The following is a 9,939-nucleotide window of genomic DNA, read 5'->3' on the forward strand; positions in this document are numbered from 1 at the left end:
TTGGGGCACAAATGCCAACAAAAAATATATATATATATAAAATACCAACCTTAATATAGGTCCATAAACATACTGGGGAAATAAATTAGTTGGATTTGAATGTAAATCTAAAATGTGAGAAAACAAAAAGTCGATCTTATTTGTAATTTAATTCCATGTCCCTTCATAATAGATATTATTAATGCGATTTCTTGGATAACATTCACGGGACACGTGTCGAGGTACGAGCTTGCGTCGTGTCTCGTTCTTGGATTGTCTGGGTCACGTTTCTGCAGGTCTCAAGAGAATGGCGGAGGCTTGCTATCCTCTTGAGTGTCATTTGAATTGGTGATATCTTCTCCTTTCCTCTTTTGTTGTCCTCGTCTTACTCATTATCTTGTCTTCGTCTTCCTTGTTGGCCTCGACTCCTCCTTATCTTCTCTTCGTGGTTAGACTCATCTCCTCCTTATCTCCTCTTCGTAGTTCTCGTCGGACTCGTCTCCTCCTTATCTTGTCTTCGTTGTCCTAGTCTAGCTCGTCTCTTACTTATCTCCTCTTTGTTGTCCTTGTCAGACTCATCTCCTCTTTATCTTCTCTTCATTGTCCTCATCGGGCTCGTCTTACCTTATCTTCTCTTCGTTGTCCTTGTCGGACTCCTTATCTTCTCTTTGTCTTCCTCGTTGGCCTCGACTCCTTCTTATCTTCTCTTCGTTGTCCTCGTCGAACTCATCTCATCCCTATATTCTCTCCGTAGTCTTCGTCGGACTCGTCTCCTCCTTATCTTCTCTTCGTTGTCCTCGGTGAGCTCGTCTCCTACTTATCTTCTCTTTGTCGTTCTCGTCGGATTCATCTCCTCCTTATCTTCTCTTCGTTTTCCTCGTCGGACCTAAATCCTCCTTATTTTCTCTTTGTTGTCCTCGTCGAACTCGTTTTCTCCTTGTCTTCGTCTCTCACCTAAAAAATATGGGAAATGAGCTAAATGGGTGTGGAGGGTTTTTCCCTGTCGCGCGCTCCGATGTTCAATATTAACTCTATTTTGAGTGAATGAATATGTGTTTTAAGTGTTTAAAGTTTATTGAGTGTTTTGAGAGAAAACAGGAGTGAGAAGTCAATTTGGTAGCTTTTGGCCTCTTTCTTCTTACTTATCAGGGCTAAGTCCTGTGGTTGGGTTGATATATATACATGTCGGTGTTGAGTACCGTGGTGAGGTTGAGTTCGTGGTAGGTTTATGATACTTGCTGGTGAAATTTTGTTTAGTCAGAGACAAGATGTCGCACACAATGTAGAGCCTATGTATGCGTCAATCTACTCCGATGGTGAAAAATATAAAGCAATGCGTAAAACTAAATGACACAAAGAATGGTAACTCAGTTCGGTACAACGTCACCTACTCTGGAGGACAGTTTGCCCATTGGAAAAGAAATTCACTATATGAAAAGTAGTCGATAGTACACAATGATCTTATTGTAAGGGATTCAACATGTTGATATCGATCACGAACAATCCCTCTGACACCAAATTGTTAGTGAAATACTCTTATTGGGAATACATATCCCTATAACCTTGAAGAATATAGATAATTACATTATCTAGCTAATTAATTATACATGATCTTGATTTGTTTAAATGAGTAGTAAACGCTAGAGAGCAATTCAAGCAACCAATTTATGAGAGATGAAAAGAATATCATAACACTTACGAGTTTGGGTTCAGCTACAAAAAATTCCAATCGAGTTCTTCCAGATCCAAGTCTAAGCTCCAGTTACTCGATCTTCAAGCTTTGGTCTCCGATCTTGAATCATCAAGAACGACGGCTGGACTCTCGTCGTTTGGATCTCCAACGGATGACACCGTAATATTCCAAGCCGTAATCTCCAAATGAATAAGAATAAAGAGTTGGCTCTCTCGTTATCTCACAATGACTACCGACTTAGGAGTTTGGGTCGTGTCGTGTTTTTGGGATTGGAATCACGAACTCCAAGGGAGAGAAAAATCGGCCACCACAGAGAGAGAGAGGTCGAAATTTTCCTCTTGTTTTTTGTGTATCACACGTGTGTGTTTTTGTGTTCTCCATGACTCATATTTATAATGGTAGGATGGAGATATTATAAAAAGGCATTAGGGTTTCCTTATTCTGACATATGCTTTCATATTTTGTAGTTAAGCATGAACCATTGGATCTTGACTAAAAACTCTATTTTTTTTCTCTAATCCATCAGATCAGAATCTAGGATATTATATTTCTTTATTTTTCTCATATATTTAAGGAATCTAGATATTTGAGAATAATAAGGACAATATCTTAATTCCTTATTTAATAGAGAGAATATCTCGATCATTATTATTCTCCTAAATATTAGGAAATTATCCATGAGAGAGAATAAAAGATAATATCTTATTTCCTTAGTTAATGACGTGAGAATATCATAACCATTATTCTCTCATTGATGTTAGGAAATTAATTATGAGAGAGAATAAATAACAATATCTTATTTCCTTATTTAATGGAGAGAATATCTCAACCATTATTATTCACTCTCTTATTTATTTAGTTACCTGATTTCTTTTTCATAAATCTCGTAACTAATCAAAGAGAGAATATTGAGTATTTAAACGCTATAGTAGGTGGCCAACATAGGCGTATTGGACCTAGGAATTATCGAATTTTACATTGTCCATGATGCCCAACTTAAAATTCAATTAATTAAATATTTGTTCCAACAATAAATATTTAATCTGGCAAATAGACAAATTTTCGAACGAATGCTGCTAAGACAATTTACAGTTGTGAGATTGTAAACAATAAATCTTATTATTACTTGACAGTTCTTATTAATTTTTATCAGAGCTAACTCGGGGACTATGAACTTAGAACAGAAACACCTACAAATCTGATTAAAAATAGACAAAAAATGTCATATCGCTTATTTAATCGATTCGTCAATCTTGATGACACTCCACAAAATGAGCCAAGACTGCACCATTCTTAATACTAGAAATATATTTTACTCATCGTAAGAGTGTCCATTGATATAGTCAAATTATGAACTTAATCCTCTAGGTTCAACACATACCGAGAAAGGTCAATTATTCAGTTATACATTTCTTGATACATATAAGCCCTAAGCATCGTGGCTTCCCCAGCGAAAGATTCTTTTGTACGTACTTACCACGAAAATGTGCACAATCAATCGGTTCTGAAATCAACCCTTAGATGAGTGAACATTGACCTTCTTTCAAGAAGACTGGATTCCGTATCTGTGAATCACTTTTTGCTCAGATCATATCACGAAATTACAAGACATAAGTGTTCTGGCATCTTCAAGTAGCCATTAGCGAATGAGTCAAAGAACCCGGTAATACAACCCAGAAGTCCATGACCACTTCAGGATTTAGACTAAGTCTCATTGTGACTATCATAGTGACCATGGTTAGTGTGTCGTAATGGTACTTAAACTGTCACGACCCGCGAGCTCCCATTGGCTCACGAGCCGCGACTGAGGTCAAGTCCTATATCATATAATCATAACATCATAGATAATATCAAACATATACATAAATAAATAAATATAATAACCATAAATAATTATATTAAATATAATTTAAGTACGATAATACATAAGTATCAAAAGTGGTTATATGAAAAAACCCGGGAAATTTTTTTCGTTTTTCTCAATTCGAGGTTCGAGTCTCACAACGACTCTTTTATATAGATACAACCTCATGGTTTTACATATATTTACAGGAGATAGCTCAGGAGTGTAAATTACGAAAGGGGTTCAATAAGATACTACTATAGAAGAGGTTGATCTCGGGTGAATTCCCATTAGCCCATAGGTCAAGAGATACACGTCCGGTCTCCATCTTCAGGTTCCTTGTTTACAACGCCGCCTTGCCCTTTCATGTATTACCAAGGGTTATAAAACTATGAGTCGATTGACTCAGTAAGTGGGAGTCTAATGTAAGAAAGCAAAGCAAGCTAATGCCATGTGATTTCATGTGATATGCAAATAAGCACATAAGAATGCAGGATGCAAATCTAACTAGTTCTAGAGCATGACTAATGCGCGCATACTCTAACTAGTACCTGTCATCCGCAAGGCTACACACATCCTCTGCTGTAACCTTCGAAACGATGAGAGACCAGCCTTAGACTTTGAGCAGCAGTCGTCTGACGGCCTAAGAGTTTTAGCGTTTATCTGGGATCCACTAGTGGTACCGTCTTCATCATGACGTCGACGCGGCCGAGCTTTTCCAGCAATGAGCTCTCGATTCGCAATTACCATCCCACTGTGGCACAGGGCACTCTGTGGGCCTCCGCTTGAGTCTTGAGTCGGCAATGGGCTCGTGTTTCACGAAGCAGTCCCAATGCACACGGGGCACTCGGTGAGCCTTCATCAGGGTCTCCAGCCAACAATCAGCACGCGTTTTGAGAAACAACCTCATTGGGTACATGGCATTCAATAAGCCTCCGTTTGAGTACTCAGCGCCATCCAGATCGATATGGTCCTCAATACAAGTCAATGACTTGTAGGTACCACTGACAACAGTTCTTCGTGGTTTGAGTACTCTGCATCACTCAGAGTACACACCTATACTACATACAGGAGAGCGACTCGGGATAAATCCCGAAAGATATATCATTTTCCTTTTATGCTCGTTAATGTTTTAAGTTGAAGAGTCGGGATGTGACTCCCGGTACTTCTACCCTCGATTCAAATTCGAGAGTTAATCAAGGCTCTCATGTCTCCCCCGTTCTAACAGGTCAAGCGTAGAACTAAATGGATTATTATAACACGTAGCAGAGGTTGGGTTTCACAAGTCTATGTTTGAACTTATCGGGAGAACCCGAGCTAAGTTTTCAAGAAAAGCGACCGAAGCCTTAATCTTTGAGATTATTCATTTTTAAGGTTTTTCCTTCTCTTGTTTACTAACACGTAAAAATGTGTGTAAACAGAGTTATTCCCTTGGTAAGTAGTTGACATAGATCTCCGTACTTACCCGAAATAGTTCGTCGGAAAACTTGTTGACTGGAGGAATTACCTCTTTTCACGCGCTTCTCGAGACTCTTGGCACAACCTGAAGCGTCGAGAGAACTACAATTATATCCTTCATCACATAATTATTAAATTAAATCCGTAACCGAACAGTTTTTAATTATATGATTAAACCGAAAATTTTCTCGTTCGTTCTCGATTAATTTAAATATATTTAAGGTTTCTCGGAAATAATTCTCGTCTTCGAGAATTAATTTATTAAATTAATTTCCGGAATATTTCTTCGGAAAATAATTTATTTCGAAGCGAACTCGATTAATCCTTTATTTATTCCGAGATTTTCCATAACATTGAAATATTTTAAATTAATTCGATAAACTTATATGACCATAATTCACTCAAGAATTTAATTGTAACAACGGAAGCTCGTTTATTAAACTTGAATTTACAAGTCGAGTGATTCAAAAGTTATTCTTTACATAAATGATACATCAACAACCAAAGTCTGTCTAGATCGTACACTTACCAAAAATGTAGAATTCTCCCACCAAGTAGTCAACATTCACTTGTGTTCCACATATATGATTTTAGATACAGCTATCCAGGCATGTATCAATCATCGATCAAGTTTTAGTTCACCACCCAAACTTAGATGCCCAACATGTAATTTAATTAATTTTTTTTTAGCAAAATAGCCAACTTAAACGTCGGGAATTGCTAAATAACCAATATTTGGTAAATATTATGTAAATAGCCACTAGAATGACGGAGACCTATAGGATTTTATACACTTTCCAGTTTGTGTCATTTCCTTTTTTGAATCTGAAATTTTTTTAAAATTGATTTTTTTCAATTATTCCGGAATTCAAAGTGAATAAAATCGTAATGTTTAATTCAGATCCTTGTTTTAGCAATCGATTAAATACGTGGATTAGTTGTTTCCTTATTTCGTTTTCATATATATATCTGACGTTATTAATTTCAATTTTCTTTAATTCGATTCCTTATTTTGTTTCTTTATTAGTTGTATTTCCTTAATAGTTTTATTTCAAGAGCTCATTTGTTTTCAATCAAACTTCTGGAAATTCCATCGATTCACACGATGGCTGGGTTTTCTTTGATGGAATCAGGTGTGGTTCATTATTTTTTTTTGAATATTTATGCCGTAATCACAGAGGTTTACATTAAATTATCCTTTTATTTACATATATTTACTTTCGCTGTTATTTACATTGATTTACAAAAAAATTTGTAAATATTTATTGTACTGAGTGCTATAGTTTTTATTTACTTATACTTACTATTATCACAGGTTCATACTCCATTTTTCTTGGCGCTTGGTGCGTCGGTCCATGGATTTCAATATTGGCTGTCATTTCGGTGGATGGCACATTTCTGAAAGAAAAATCACATGGTACGTTACTCTTGGCGTCTCCCAAATTTTTTTTTCGTCTGTTTGATTTTTGGGGTTTAAGATAAAAATCAATGTTTTAGAATACTTGATAACACGAATTGTTTTTGCTTTTAACCCTGATGAAGAAGATTAACACAAAATCGGCCGAATATTCAATAATCGAAACAAACAAACCCATATTTTTTTCCTACTTGTGGGTAAATCTCTTTTAAGATAAAGTAAATATTAATCTATATATATGCGTACCTGTATGTTTTTCGGCAACTAAAGATGCTCACCGAGGAAGACGAAGGGATATGCTCGTCTGGGAAGAAAGAAGAACTTCCGATTTTTTGTGGTTAATCCTTTTTTTTTTAAAATGAATCGGCTTTTGCGTGCGGTTATGAATTTGTTCTTCAATGCCCTAGATTCTCGCTTTCCATACCCAATTTATTGGAATTAAAAAAAAAACATTATAAGCAAGTATGAATTGTTGGGAATCGAAATTAGGGAATTTTAGAAAAATTAGTCGTGTAAATAAAATCAGGTGGCTATTTATCTAATATTTACAAAACGTTAGCTATTTAGTAATTCCCAACGTTTAAGTTTTCTATTTTGCTAAAGTTTAATACGGAGACTAAGGATGATAGCTGTTATTGATTCTAACTAGAAAACAACTCACTAATAAATAATGCTAATAAATTAAACTTCTTATTTAATTCAGTAATCATTCATGTTTATTTTATTATCTTCAATGGACAATATTCTTAACACTTAGATGAACGATCTCCGTCTCAAAGCCCTTTTCCTATTACTACATGTGAATTCCAATTTAGGCTCCTCTTAAATCTGAGATCCCCTCAGTTTCACTCTCAAATACTCTCCGAAGTGTTTGGTAATCTTCGATGTCAACGCTCGTGAATACTAAATCATGAAATCACAAAACTCTAACAAGACTCTAACGCTCAATGAATGTGGAATAACGTTTAGAGAGTCACACTACCTACACCACTCAAATAGTTTCTCAGTCCACCGTTCTCGCCCGTCTAAGAACTCTAAATGTGTGAATGAATTCATCAAAACTAATACGAGCATAACCCCTTTTTTATAGTAGTCAACACCTCTGGGTCGAAATAAGGTTTCCTTACCCATTCACGCAGAGAAAATATATGTAGAAAGTGTTCCGCAAATCATTCTGACGAAACAGAAAACTTGTCATATATATAGTTCAGCATACATTGGCCAAGATGTCACATTATATCATGGAATATGTTGCAAGACATCTTGCCAAACAGACTTGCCATACAAATAATCCAATAACACACGTAACAACAAACTCTCCATTTGACTATTTTTTAGGCAAGCACTTCAAGAGTAGAACTCAGCAGATAAAGTCTCAGTAAAAATAAAGTGGCACTCTAACAAGAGACTAGCTGTTAAAAATTGAAAATTAATGACAATTAACTACCTCTCCCCTTGATTGCCTAAAAAATAGAAAAATGTATGGATCAACCAAAATGGAGGGAGGCACAATTTTGATAAACACACAAAAAGTACTGAAACAAGCAGCAAAAACAAACACAAATCCGAAACAAAAAAATGTTTGGACACACACAAGAGAGCAGAAAGAGGCTAAGCATAGAGCAAATCAACCATGAATAGTATTAAGGAATACATACCATCAACAAATATCCGAAAAGAAAGTAGCACACCAACAAAAAGAAAAAAAAAACTATATAGAGTACAAACCAAGACACAAATCATATTCTTGGAGAGAGAGAGAGAGAGCCAGTGGTACCATCATCATCATCTTCTGTATCAATGGACGTGCCAAAGACTTCAACTTCTTCATCTTTAGCTTCTTTTCCAAGAGTAGCGATGGGTTCCTCAACAGAAGGGGCATGCCTTTATGAGGAAGCACCATAAGTCTGAGCTGCATGGGTCATGAGTTTGATCAAACCTTCATAGACTGCTTTCCGGCGAGGGGAGGTGTTAATGATCTCTTGCAGAGTAGAGACCTCTTGAATTAAGGCTATCATAATATCTCTTTTCACAGGTTCAGTCAAAGGAGACACATTAAAAGCATCATCACTTATACCGAAAGATGTCGCACTAGATGGTATGACAATGTCACGAGCATGCTTCCCTTCAAAAAGTTTGTGATTGAAGGTCAGCTTGGCATGATCAGTCCAACAACATCATCAACAAACATAATGACCCAATGATTAAGGAGGGATATCCAATGGACAGCTTCACAACATAGGACTCGGCGTGCTTCACCACATGATCAAAGATGAACTGACCAAAATCAAAAGAAGTGCGAGTACCTATCTAGTAGACGAGGCATGCAAGAGATGGAGTGACACCTGAGCCATGAGAGGACGGCGTCCAGGTAGCAATTCTAATCTTATAGAGGACATAATACTTAACTCAATAATGCCGAAGGCAACAACCCTTTCTTCGGCTCCATTCTTTCTTGTTGTCTCTAGAAGATTCATGAACAATAGTCTTCATGAAGGGAAATATATCGGGATCGATGATCCTTCCTCACCCTAAGTAGTCATTTCACAGACGGAGAGAACTCAAAACACTGACCTCTCACATGAACCTTCCTAAAGTCAGGATTATTAGGCATGTTAAGACCGGAAGATAGATTCACCACAAACTCTTTAACAAACTTGGGATAATAACAACCAATCTCAACAATGATTATAAGTTTTCAGAATCCTTGATCACATCATCATTCTCAGACCTATCCTCAATAACTTCCTCACCATCTCCACTAGTAGATCTAACTTCTAGATTCTCTTCAACGACAACACGAGAATCAAAAGTAATGGGAGCAGATTTACCTCAAACCATTACATATGGTGCTGCAATTTGTGAGATGGTAGGCTGCTTCTCGGTGGGGGGAATGCGGACTCTCATCTTCACTTGTCGGAGAGGAAGGCATAATTTCCTCTTTAGAAGAGTTGCTAGGGGACACATCTGCACTAATGTCAGCTATAGACAAGGCCACATTCTTCTAAGGTGGTTTCTTTATGGATTTACAAGCAAGGAGTTTTCTTTGGTGAGTGGGGATTTTCTTGGATGACAATATCGTCGAATTGGCCAACCAGTACGCTGGCCAATGAGAAAAATTGAGTAATAATCAAAATCCTATAGTATAGTCGAATTAGCCAACCAGATAAATAGGCCTGTGAACGATAATACAAGCCTATACCTAGTAATTGCTACAAACTCATCACACAGAGGCCAAGAGCAGAGTTAAGAGCCTCAAATTGATTAGCATCAATAGATTTTGTGAAGATATCTGCAAGTTCTTTTTTAGTAAAAACATGCTTAAGACTTATTTCTCTTCTTCCACAAGCTCACGAATAAAGTGGTGGCGTATATATATGTGCTTTGTTCTGCTGTGCTGAACATGATTCTTGAAAATATTGATAGCATTCATACTGCGCAATACAATGTCATGATATCTTACAGAACATCATACTCACTAAGCATCTGTTTCATCCACAAGAGTTGAGTGCAGCTACTTCCTGCAGCAATATATTCTGCCTCGAAAGT

The sequence above is a fragment of the Urtica dioica genome, chromosome 6 (assembly GCF_054948205.1).
Source record: "Urtica dioica subsp. dioica isolate 48M chromosome 6, U.dioica_male_clone48M_v1_H2, whole genome shotgun sequence".
NCBI classification, from domain to species: domain Eukaryota; kingdom Viridiplantae; phylum Streptophyta; class Magnoliopsida; order Rosales; family Urticaceae; genus Urtica; species Urtica dioica.